This window comes from Octopus bimaculoides, chromosome 4, assembly GCF_001194135.2.
Source record: "Octopus bimaculoides isolate UCB-OBI-ISO-001 chromosome 4, ASM119413v2, whole genome shotgun sequence".
Lineage (NCBI taxonomy): Eukaryota > Metazoa > Mollusca > Cephalopoda > Octopoda > Octopodidae > Octopus > Octopus bimaculoides.
Window position 1 is genome coordinate 21,592,610 of NC_068984.1, and position 14,037 is coordinate 21,606,646.

The 14,037-nt window shown below is 34.8% G+C and overlaps 1 protein-coding gene across 1 annotated transcript in view; it reads right to left on the bottom strand.

Annotated features, from left to right (window-relative positions):
• The window catches only part of LOC106882109 (tetraspanin-8-like), a 701,753-nt gene that overhangs the window by 7,356 nt on the left and 680,360 nt on the right, over positions 1-14,037 (bottom strand). The window lies entirely within an intron of this gene.

Consider the following 14,037-nt stretch of genomic DNA (forward strand, 5'->3'; position numbering starts at 1 on the left):
ATATATATATATATGTGTGTGTGTGTGTGTCTTTTCTTTTTTATTTGTTTCAGTCATTAGAGTGCGGCCATATTGTGGTACAGCCTTGAAGAATTTTAGTCAAGCGTATCCACCCCAGTAGATACGCTTGACTAAAAGCCTGATGCTTATTCTATCGGTCTATTATGCTGAACCGCTAAGTAACGGAGACGTATGCACACCAATACTAGTTGTCAAATGATGATGGGGACAAACACACCCATCACACACATATACATATATACGTTTGCCTGTCGAGGCCTTCGCTGGTGCTTATCCAGCTCAGTTTTACTTGTTGGTATATTAGACTAGCTATCGTCGACCATAAAACCAAGTTTTAAGACACACGCAAGCATACAAACACAGAGAGACACTTATAAATATTAGCTTGTGTGTATGTATGTATGTACTCAGTTTTTTTAAATAGAGATGTAACAACTAAATGCTTATTTGTAATATATACACACACAAACACACAAGGAGAGGAGGAGAGAAAGTGATACATGCACACACACACACACATATATATATGTATTATATATATATATATGGAGGAATATATGTGAGTATATATTTAGATATATATGCGAGTACAACTGCATATGTGTGTATTTGTGTGTGAGTGTGTGTGTGCTTGCATGAGCGCATACATACATTCAAATATTCACAAATAACAACTAATGCTTATATCTAGAAATATTCAGGCAAAGCAATGTTGTTCGACATCCATGCATAGTGTTGACAGAAATAGAGACAATGCAGCAGAGACAAACTCGAAGATGCGAGGATAGAGAGAAACACTATAGGTGTATATATATATATATATATATATATATATATATATATATATGGTAGAGGAAAATATGTGGGAAAACTAAGTTCTTTCTGAGCATTCATGCAGAAACAATTGCAAGGCTTTGTCCCTCAACCGTAAACAATCCGCAAAGAAATAAAACTGCTTTTAGTTTTCATATCATACTCACATTTGCCAATATGTATACATGCTTATATATTTATAGGAATACATACTTACGTACTCAGGTAATCCTGATACACACACGCGCACACACAGAGACACATATATAAGAAAGAACAATGCGTCCTCCTCACGGCCTCCTTTCAGATATTTAGAAATACACAAGGAATCCTAAATGCAGGTTATTTGAATTGCAGTTTAATTTTTAAATCGCACTATACATACATACATATATGTATGCATACCTACCTACCTACCAACCTACCTACATGCATGCATATATACATGCGTGCGTACCTACATAATACATGCATACCTATATACATACATGCATGTATGTATATACTTGCACCCACTTTAACACACACACACACACACACATGTATATAATCTGGCGCAGGGGGACGTACGGAATAGCAGGAAAACAACATATAACAGACGCGGGTAAGCTTCAAATTAATCATCAGTTATCAACCAAATATCACCGCCATTTCGCTACCTACGACAATATTCTTCAATTTAGTGTTGTCAGCAAGAACATCTGCTGAGGTAAAAACGAGCGAACTTGAAAGATGGATGCAACAGATAAAAATGAGTTAGATTCAATAACGAGAAAAGAAGAGGTCTCTAAACTAGACGGTAAATAAAGACGAGTTGTGAAGAGAATAGGGAAAATATAGCAAAAAAAGGGGGGGGGGGAAGAAGCCGCATAAGCAAAGGTAGAAACAGAAAAAATGTCTTGTGAAAAGGGACATAAATTAAATGTGTTCGTGTGAAGTAATGCTGATGGGAAAGAGGTAATCTTTTGGACTTGAAAATATAACAAGGATATATTGTTATGGAAAAAAAAGAAGAGGTAAACGGAAAGAGCAGTAGAAGATCGATAATAGAGAGGTAGAAAGATAGATAAGAAGAGAGAGAGAGAGAGAGAGAGAGAGTGAGTAGTGAGAAAGAAAGTAATCCTTTAAAACATTTTTAGAATGATGAAAAACCGTGAGCTGCATAAAATATACAAATCAGGGACTGTAAAAAGAGCAGCTACAACGATAGCGGTCAACACGAAAACAATAAATGATACAAATAGACTGGTTGGCCACATGGTGCTTTTAAAAAAGGTGAGAAGGAAAGACTACTATATATATATAAGATTTCCCTATAGCCCACATTTTTTATCTCAACTTTGAATATCTTGAGTAACCATACAGTACTTACAGTCAATGACTTCAAAGAAAGGTTCGCTCAGCATTTGAATTCTATCACATCTAGGTACAGACAAAATTACACATTCTTTGTTTTATATGGAAGATCTGATAGCAGGGAGGTGTTTCGAAAGGGAAAGTTGAAATCAAGGTGCAGAGAACCGGAACAAACACCACAGCGCATTTCATCAGACGCACTAACGACTCTGCCAATTCAACACCATTTATAGCTAATTTTTAAGTATCCATATTATTTCTTCCCGATATACGTCAGCTTTTATATTCTACAAAGAACTTCCTACGAACACATAACTCATTCACACACGCAGACATACAAACGCGAAATTTCATTTATTCTGTTTCTGTTTTACTTATTTGCTTGCTTCAGTCATTGGACTGCGGCCATCAGCTGGGTCATAGCTTTAAAGGGTTCAGTCGATCAAACTGACGCCAGTACTTATTTGAAGACTGGTGCAGATTTTATCGACTTTTCGCAGAACTGTTAGGGTGTGGGAACGTAAACATACCAACGCCGGTATGCTGAGAGATAAAGTGTTGAGAGATAAACGCAGCACGCACGCACACACTTGACAGGCTTTAGTACACTTCCTGATTACAAAATCCCTTCATAAAGTTTCGGTCGGTCCGGAGCTTTAGAAGAGAACGCTTGCTTAAGTGACACAAAATGGAAGTGAACTCAAAGCCGTGTGATTTTGAAGCAATTTTCATTGCCACATAGTCGTAGTATTACAAAATACATCAGGAAAGTATAGTAAAAACATGAATTTAACTAATGTACTCGATAAAACTAGGTATAGAATGATGTAACTTAATATATGCAGACTGATTGAATGAAGAAAAATGAGCCTGCACACACACACACGTTCTCAAAGCAGGTAATGACTTGTTTACAGTAACGTTGGGTATATTACGTACATACACTACACAAACAATGCATATATAATATACAAAAAGACACACACAGAGGAATACAAGGTTACGTAAGTATACGTACACTTAAATATACAACCCGCTGGTCACTAATATAATCTTAACCCATTAAATTAGAACTAGAAAACCTGAACAGTATTTTTCAATGTGTTACTGCTTATAAAACAAATTATACAATAGGCTTGATATAAAATATAAAATTATATAATTTAAATGGAGCACATAGCAACTCAAAAGTTAATATAATTCTTAACGATTTATTATGCTATTGCTTCTCAAAGCAGCTATTTTTAGCTACATCACACAACCTTTTCAACTATAACGGTTATAGACTGACTTTAAACCGGAAAAATAACTTAACAACCTTGATCTTAACAGTCTCACCAATACAATATAATTTAGACACGAAGTATAAAGACCTACCACAACCAGCCATGCATACGCACTATACTGACTTCATATTTGATAGTATACGTTAGCACACCACCCTTTCACGACAATATATTTCTTCATTAATGCTATATATTTTTCCCATTTTAACTCCTATATTTTCATTCTTAATATTTTCTGCTTATTACTTTTTTTTAAACCTTAATGTTTTATTTTCTCCTTCTATCCACTCCACCGTTACTGCGTTACAAACAAAACTACATCCCAAAGACGAGCCTTTACTCTGACATTTGTTGAATATATAACCATCAGCGTCAGGTTTATCTCCCCATCTCTGTTCTACGCTATTACAATCCCAATGGACCAAGTACATCTTTGTCTGGCTGTCTGTATGTTTGTCCATTCGTCCGTCTCCCTATCTATCTATCTATCTATCTATCTGTTTGTCTGTCTGTCTGTCTGTTTGTCTATCAATAAAGTAGATGGTGGATTAAAAAAATCTAGCGGAACTCACGGTAAGTACATCCGGAATGCGGTCTGATGATTAATTTTCTCTTCTGTACATCCTATATAGCTATATGATTGTATTGTATGTGTATGTGCGTATATATGTATACATACACACACGCGCACACATATAGTGCATGTATAGATAATATATGTATATGTATATGTATATATATGTATATGTATATATGTATATGTATATATATGTATATATATATATATATATATATATATATATATATATATATATATATATATATATATATATATATATATATATATATATATATATATATATATATGAAAACAGTTGAGTAAATTATGAAACAGCTGTAACCACTACGGAAATATTTAACATTTCTTTGCCTTTCACATCTGATTAGTGCTTATATATATATATACATATGCAAGAGAGAGAGAGAGAGAGAGAGAGAGAGAGAGAGAGGGAGAAAGAGAGAGAGAGAAAGTGAGATTAGATTAACAAGTTGGCAACTACTTGACCGGTCTGTTGAGAGTGGATACATGTGTGTGTGTGTGTTTATGTGTACATATACATACGTAACTTTGTATATGTTTGCGTATTATGCGTTGTATGTGTACTATATATGAGTAACATGCATAGCTCTACAGTAAGCAAGTGATTGTCGTGAACTATGATTGTCTCCCACTGTGGACGAGTCTTAAAAGTTACAAAAATGAATGGAAAATAACTCTTATATAAAAACTATTAAATTATTGAACTTTTTAAAAGTGAAAGTGCTTTGTACTTGGCGGAACAGGAACAAATACAATCCCAAGATGGAGGATATATGTGTATTTTACTCACGCAGCTTGGGTCTAGTGATCTATCAGTTAAAAATACGGGAAACATATGTGAAATGATCTTTGGTGTGTACACACATATATGTATATTCACGTATATACATACACCAGGTTTCATAGCACTGTTTGATGAGCCATTTATAGGGAAACTTCCAAGAGACCAGTTTTTAAAATAATCAATATTTGATTCTACATCATATATTCAGCACTTGCTTTAGATAATACCGGTTGCTTTATGATATTAAGTGCGCACCATAACTACACACGTATACATACACACGCTTGTATACGTATATATATCAAATATGTTATTAATCAATATCAATATTATGTTTTTCTTTCTATTTAACAAAACATTCTGTTTATATACTTATTTGTATATTAATACAGAAGACCGCATAAACTTTTTCTTAATTAATAAACTTATAACAATGAAAGTGAAGCTTCTTATTAATTGATTATTATTTTCAAGCAAGAAGAAATAGTTAATCAATCGTAACAAAATAAAAAGAGCAGTTTTTTAGTGATTTAAGAAGAAAGCTAGATCCCTATGTATTGGTAACTAAGAAATCATTCGCTTTAATAGACTACATACGTACACACATAAATATACACATACATAGACACACACACACACACACACACACACACACACACACACACACACACACACATATATATATATATATATATATATATATATATATATGTATATGCATACACACATACATACATATATACACATACATATATATTTGTATCTGCATACACACATATATATACACACACACACATATGTACACAAACATATACACTATCATTTATATCTTTCTCTTTCCATATATATATATACATATATATAATATACACACATATATGCGTACTTACACGCACACACAAACACACACACATACGCATATAGAACTCATTTCTTTCATATCCAGTAGCAATGTACTCAGACAGACTAATACAACCTACGTCATGCCACATAATAGATTAATGATTATTAATAATTAGGTTATTCTGTTAAAAATATTAATTTGATCAATTAATCTTATCACGATTAATGATATTATTGAATACGTCATTATTCGCAAGGGCGTATATGAAGTTTGAATGATTAACTTCACACTTAGTCTCATTATTAATCAACGTTTGCTTCATTTCTTCCTGGAAATCAAGAATAATCTGTAAGTGACCAATGGTGTGCTTTTCCTCTCTGTTTGCCTGTCTGTCTGTAGAGCTGACTGTCTGACTGTCTGTCTGTCAGTTAACTTATATGTCTGAATGTGTTTCTCTGTTTTCTCTTTCGCTTCCTTGCTCTCTTTTCACAATTTTTGTGGTTAATAAGCTTGCTTTGCAACCATGTGGTTTCTGGTTCAGTTTCACTGCGTGGCACTTTGAGCAAGAATCTTCTACTATAGCTTTCGGCGGACCAAAGCCATGTGAGTGAATTTGGTAGACGGAGACGGAAGCTGCGTGGAAGCCTGTCATACATACATTCACACACGCATATACATACATACATACATGCATACATAAAGCTGATTCGAAGACTACAGATCCAATCCATCACTGGAACTGTAAAAATCTGTAAACTTTCCAGAAGTTCCTCATTTAAGTATATATAAGCATGTCAAGATAAGCAAGTATATACATGAGAAGACCTTCATGAAACAAAACAAACAAGTCTGCACGTATATATACATACATACATACATACATGTCTAGATATGCAATTATCTGCATGAGAATACATACATAAAACAAAACATACAAATCTGCACATATACATACATACAAACATGCATACATACATACATACATACATACATCAATGCTGCACCTTCGGTACACGAGAAACACCATTGTCAAAAAGCCTTACTGAAATGATTCATTATTGATGCCATGTGATGTCTTTATATGACTTTTAAACCCAGCCAAAGTTTTACACATTTTATTACATACTGCACAGCTGTCCTGGCTGGTAGGACAAACAGGTGCCATCGTATGCAGTTTCTTAACATACATACATACATAGAATAATACCCAGTTGCTGATGTTGAAATTCCATTGAAGGAGCCATGGATCTAGGTTAGAGACCGGCTCTTTCTCTATTGACAAGAAATCTTGAAATAAAACTGAATAATGGCATACATACATACATACATACATACAAACAAAAAAACAAAAATAGCCTATTGTTGATGTTGAAATTCCAATGAAAGAGCCTTGGATCTAGGTTAGAAACCAGCTCTTTCTCTGTTGGCAAGAAATCTTGAAATAAAACTGAACAATGACATAAATATTATAAATACATATATACAGTTCAAACAATCAAAAGATAAATGATACAGCTTCTTTCTCTCTTTCTTTTTCTCACTCTCTCTGTTGGTGAAAGGCAAGTTTGATCTTCGTAAGTATTAAAAACATTATATTACATTGTAAGATAAAAAATCATCATTGTTAGATTTAAAATTATTAAACAGTTAAGTTCTGATTACTTGCGTTATGTAACTGTTAAAAAGTGATCCATATTTTTTATTATCTGTCAGCTTCATTTCAATTCAATTACATTGCAAACTAATACAGAGCTGTTAAATTCGTCGTCATAATTTTTGATCCACAGAGTATATACATCGCTAAACATTATTCACAGAGTAAATACGTCACATTTTATTTACAATGAAATAGAAATTCAAAGCAAAACAATATCAATATCAATATCCAATTTACTCAATACAATAGTAAAAAACCCTAAACAAAGTTAATTTTAAATTAGAATCATTAAAAAAGCAGTGAGAAGATAAACTGGTTTTAATCGGAGAAGAGAAGAAACGTCGTAAAAAGACAGATTATAAATAATGCCTCTTAAATAATCCACTAGTTTACGATTCTGATGCATCATCTTCTTTCCTCTGTTTATATTTTCCTGTGATTTAGATATACTGTTTGATTATTACTTGGTTTCTTATTGAGTTTTCTTTTTCGAGTTTTCTGAAGTTTCTACATCGTAGGAAGGAAGGTTTTGCCGTTGAAATTCTTTTTCATTGTTTATGAAATAGGACGTATTTATACTTGGAATAAAAAGCTTCAAATAAATTTTAGTGATGTACGTACACTGCCTGTAAAAATGACGACGATGAATTCACCGACGATACATTGGCTCGTGATGTAACAATTACATTGCGATGAAATTAGCTGGCGATAAAAATTACAGGCGATATATATGCCACAAATGTAATCCTCTGCCATGGATTTTCAGCGAAATGAGAAACTGCAGTAAACGTCTGATGTAACAGTTTGGGTAATGAAGTTTACATCTTTCGTGTTTGTATTAAAATTTGTATATTATATCAATTGTTTAAATTACGTTCTGTGACTTGCAGTTTTGTGGTTTCATTTGTATGACAAGGCTTTTGTCGTTCTGTTTCTTCAGTAAATTATTTTGTCTGTAAATTTGTGGTCGGAGGTAAAACTTATTGCGTCCTGTTTTATGAATTTTGAATATATTCATCCAGTCTAAGACTAGGACACACACACACACACATCCAAGCCCCCACTCTCACATTTACGCGCATACACAAACACACACGTAAAGCATACTCCACATCAAGGAACATCATGATGATGTATGAAGCAGGAAGGACAGTATAGCCCAGAGTCGAGAACAGTGGAGAAAAGCCGTTGATGGTCTATGTGCCTATGGAGTGAAGTTTAAGTGATTTTAATCCACGTTTTAAAGTAGTCCTCTCTTCTTGAAATGGTCTTCATTTTTGAACTAAGACAATCATAGCATATACAAACGTACATGCATTCATACATACACACATGGATCATAAACGTATGTATAAACACACACACACACACACACACGCATATATATATATACATATATATATATATACCCACGCACATAGTGTTGTAATGGGGGAGTCATTTCGCCGATAATAACATGCGTGTGGTATTATGGTAATGACTCTCCCAAGACAACAAAATTTTGTTTCAACACACGATTTCACATCAAGAATCTTGCAAAACACACACACACACACACACACACAGTAATCCCTCGACTATCGCGTGTGTTACGTTCCAAAGATCACCGCGATAGGTGAACATCCGCGAAGTAGAAACAGTACTGTACTGTATATAAGTACACACATACATATGCACACTCATAGAGATACACACACATGGGGGTCAACCTCCGGACTACATGAAAGACGTTCTAGCAGTGATTATCCCACCTTTAGGTATTATCCCGCAACTCCATTTCCCAATATGTCATCATTTTAAACTGTAAAATGGTGTCTGAGGAGCATTTGGCTATACATCCGTTTTCAGTCGTGATTTGCATTGACTTGTTACATATCAGACAAGATACATTGTATTTATTCCGTTTTTTAATTGACTCCTGCTTGATAGTATTGAAACCTAAATCTAAGTTTGGGGCAATTGGTGTTGTAATGTTTATGCCTTTCCCATGAAAATTCTCTACGAAATGAGAAATGATTCGAAATCGGGACTCAGTGTGTGTGGTCATCTTTTATGGCGTTTACATCTCTATTGCTATTTTCTACTGAAATGAATGTATTTTAAATCTAGACCTGGCTCCATGCATCCATGCATCCATGCATCCGTCTGCCTGTCTATATGCGCGAGCACACACACACACGCACACACACACACGCACACTTACTTTATATATCGAAAAACCAAGTGTGTAACAACAAAAGAGTAGATCTTAATATCACTGGAAATAGTGGACTAAATCATTCTAATAACTGACATGAAACACTTTCATGAGTATCGAATAAAATCACTGTCGAGAAACTCAGAATTCTGAATGTAAGTGTTCTATGCTTTTTTCATTTTTACACACACACACACATAGAGAAAGAGAGAGAGAGAGAGAGAGAGAGAGAGAGAGAGAGAGAGACGCAAAAAGAAAACTATAGAGACAGAAACAGAGATTACACGATCATGGTTGTTAGATATTATTCTTGTTTTCAAGAAAGAAAATGCGCATATGTTTATTAATCATTCTATGACGATAATCATTTCAGTTTCATATACAACCTAATGAATAATAACGCCTCCTTTCATAATCAAAAGATAAGAACTCTTAAAACCTTTTATCACTATTATATATGTAAACATATTTGGTTTAACTATATATACTTATACTGTAGCGAGAAATGTATGATTAATTAACTGATTGGCTGCTGAGCATATGCCATTAATAGCGTCTTATTAACGAATCAATTGATTTTATCATAAAGCGACTAGACTGACAGATGTTACTGTGTTTGTTGTTTAGCCTCCTAATATTTGGGGCACTGCTATTTTTTCTTCATCTAGATTTACATTAACTAATGTGTCATTCCCCTTTTGTTAGTCGGGTTGGCGTGACTTGAAGGAGATTTAGCTGCTGTTTTTAACCAGCCAAAGTGGAGGCGCAATGACCCTGTGGTTAGGGCAGCGGACTCGCGGTCATAGGATCGCGGTTTCGATTCCCAGACCGGGCGTTGTGAGTGTTTATTGAGCGAAAACACCTAAAGCTCCACGAGGCTCCGGCAGGGGATGGTGGCGAACCCTGCTGTACTCTTTCACCACAACTCTCTCTCACTCTTTCTTCCTGTTTCTGTTGTACCTGTATTTCAAAGGGTCAGCCTTGTCACACTGTGTCACGCTGAGTATCCCCGAGAACTACGTTAAGGGTACACGTGTGTGTGGAGTGCTCAGCCACTTGCACGTTAATTTCACGAGCAGGCTGTTCCGTTGATCGGATCAACTAGAACCCTCGACGTCGTAAGGGACGGAGTGCCAACAACATAACCAGCGAAGAGACTGCGTAGTGGTTCTTTCCTTGGTAATGACACTATATTCTATATAACTTCACTGATCGTAAATATAATATCTAGATAGATTATCTACTTCTTTTGGAATTTGCGTCATATCTAGGGAGTCAGTATTTCTTTCGCTAGAAACCCTTAGGCCACCAAACATTAAGGTAATGGAAATATTTGTAAATATGAAAACTTTATACAACTTTTTCTTCATGTTCCTTGCTATTTATCTCAGTCAATTGTTTCATCTTTCAGTGATCAGCGGTATCATTAACGGGCAACTAGTCTTTTGATCTTTTTTTTTGTAGAACAAGGGAGAACAGTCGATTATATCGATCCCAATTCTCGATTGGTATTTTGTTTAAAGCACTTTGAAGAATAAAAGCGAGTCGAATTAGGAAAGATTTAAGATTAGAAAATATAGGTTTGTATCTCAATAAACAAGACTAATACAAACAGACGGCCTTCTTATGATACTGCCTGCCCACTACAGTGTATTTTGGAATAGTTTTGTAGGAGAAAGTCATAATCGAATTCAGTATATTTATATTGCTTGTATTTATTTATTGATTGATTGATTCTGAAATGTTGTAAACCAAACTCAGACAATAGGGGGTTCAAGACATTTGGTTAGATTGCCTTCTGTATCAATTATTCCTACCACTAAATACTTGCTAATTATAAACAGATTACGAATCAGATTCACAAAGGAAAACGAGACTCTGTGCCTTTCATGCCTTTCTTTAGAGTATAAGCAAGTTAATGAACCAATGAAAGGTCGCTGAATCTGCTAAATATAGCAGCCAAGTCTCCCTCATATTATATCGTGCCATCTTAAAAAATGAATAGGAGATAGGACAGTGTACACTCTGCATAAAAGATAAAATAGCCATATCTGGATCTCCTTCTATTTTTGGCCTGACCAAACAAAGCCGAATCAGAGCAAAACAAGAATGATAGTAATGAGGGCATTGTGCTGAGTGAAATACACGCTACAATGAATTTTTCAGCATAGTGTCCACTCACTTTCTTATAATAAACTTATCAGCCCCACGACAACAAAAACATCTCTTTATAACGCTGCTACTGGAACGAAGTTGGTTATGTCTGTCGTAAACTTATAGAAACCGGCTGAAAATCAATATCTAAAATAAATAAAACATTAAATTCCATTTTGCGCAAAACTTTTATTAAATAGCTTGTTCTCAGAGAAAGAGAGAAGTAATATGTTCTGTTGAGATTAGCTGTCACTTAAATATAAATATTCTCGTCAGAAAATGTGGAGGAGAATATCTTTGGTGAACTCATACAAATGAGTAAGAATTGAGCATTGATTATAGCAATTCATACTCACAATTATTGATATAGTCAGCTTAATAACCATGCTTTCGTAGTAACGTGTAGATGACAATTGTTCAAGTAGTCAACGTGTAGGATTTATCGTTTAGCTTTCACTTGTCTTAGTCATTGGACCGTGGCTTTGCTGGAGCACCGCTTCGAAGGGTTTAGTCGAACAAATTAACCCCAGTACTTATTCCATCGGTCCCTTTTGCCTAACTGCTACGGAGACATAGGCATTCCAGCCCGGTTGTCTAGCGGTGGTTGGGGGTACAAACACGGACACACACACACACACACACACACACACACACACACACACACACACACAAGACGGATTTCCACACAGTTTCCGTCTGCCAAATTCATTCACAAGACTTTAATTGTCCCGGAACTATAGTACAAGACACTTGCTCAAAGTGCTGCACACTGGGATTGAACCCGAAGCCACGTGGTTGCAAAGTGAGTTTCTTAACCATACAGCTGTGCCAGTGCCTATATAAATAACTACTTGAACAATTTATTAAGGAGTTAAGATATCAAATCTAGTACCAGCCGTTTCGTTGTTATAGAAATGATAAAATTTTTTTGTGTGTGCAGATACAAACATCCTAACAATGAGGTAGGTACATCATGTCTTAAGCCGGAGCCACAAATGATCTCATAAAGAATTAACTTTCCATCCGGACTCTGGTTTTACTTATCTACCGTGTGTGATAGTTATTCTGTAATAATTCAAGTGAAATTCACTTCTACAACGGCTCAGTCACCAGGTAAATGTTCATTAGAAGATATTCCTGTTAACATCACCTACTTATACTAACATTCAGGATAAAATTATAACTGAGGCATGCCCCCAACACAAACATATATAGATGCATACACACATAGATACATAAACACATATACAGACAATAACATACATGCACAAAAACACACATATGTTTGTTTTGGATCGAATAGAGAAATTTGAAAATAAGTTGCGGAAACGAAGTTTCTCTCTTCGAAGTTGCTGAAACTCATGCATTCTCTATTTCTCTCTCTTTTTCTCCATCTCTCCCTCCTTCCCCCCCTCTCTCTCTCACACACACACACACACACACACACACACGCACACACATGCACACATATCTAAACACATATCTAAACATTACCGTCTGCATTTTAAAAATAGAACACCCACATGCACTCACACACACACATACACGTACACACATACATATTTCTCACACACGCACACACATGCACACAGATCTAAACACATACCTAAACATTACCATCTGCATTTTAAAAATAGAACACACACATGCGCTCACACACACACGCACACACACACACACACACACACTCACACGCGCACATTTATCCATATACAAAGAAATTCACACGAATCCAAGCACTTGAAGTTGTATAGATTCCAGCGAAAGAGCGCTGTTATATTGTAAAAGACCACATCATATTCTGTTGCAGTAGAAACACTTAAATATATATATCAAAAAGTACGAAAGTATATAACTACAATACAATATCACATCACACATGCATACATACATCACAGAAAGAAATATGTATTCAATTGACTAGTACAATAAAAGACTTATAAAACGCTCACTATAGATTGCAGTTGTTTTACACAATGCTTATCCGTTTACCATCTGGATGTAAAGAAGCCGTGAGCAATGTTCCACGAAGAGACAATCAGTGGCGACAAGACACACAAACACACACGTACTTGTATATGAATATGTATGTATGTATGTATGTATACACACTTCCATATGTGTATAAACATATGGATTCATGTGTATGCTTCTGTACATATATATATATATAAATACACATACGCGTATGTTTGTGAATATATGGATTTATGTATATATATGTATACATGTATATTCATATTATATATATATATATATATATATATTCATATTATATATATATATATATATATATATTCATATTATATATATATATATATATA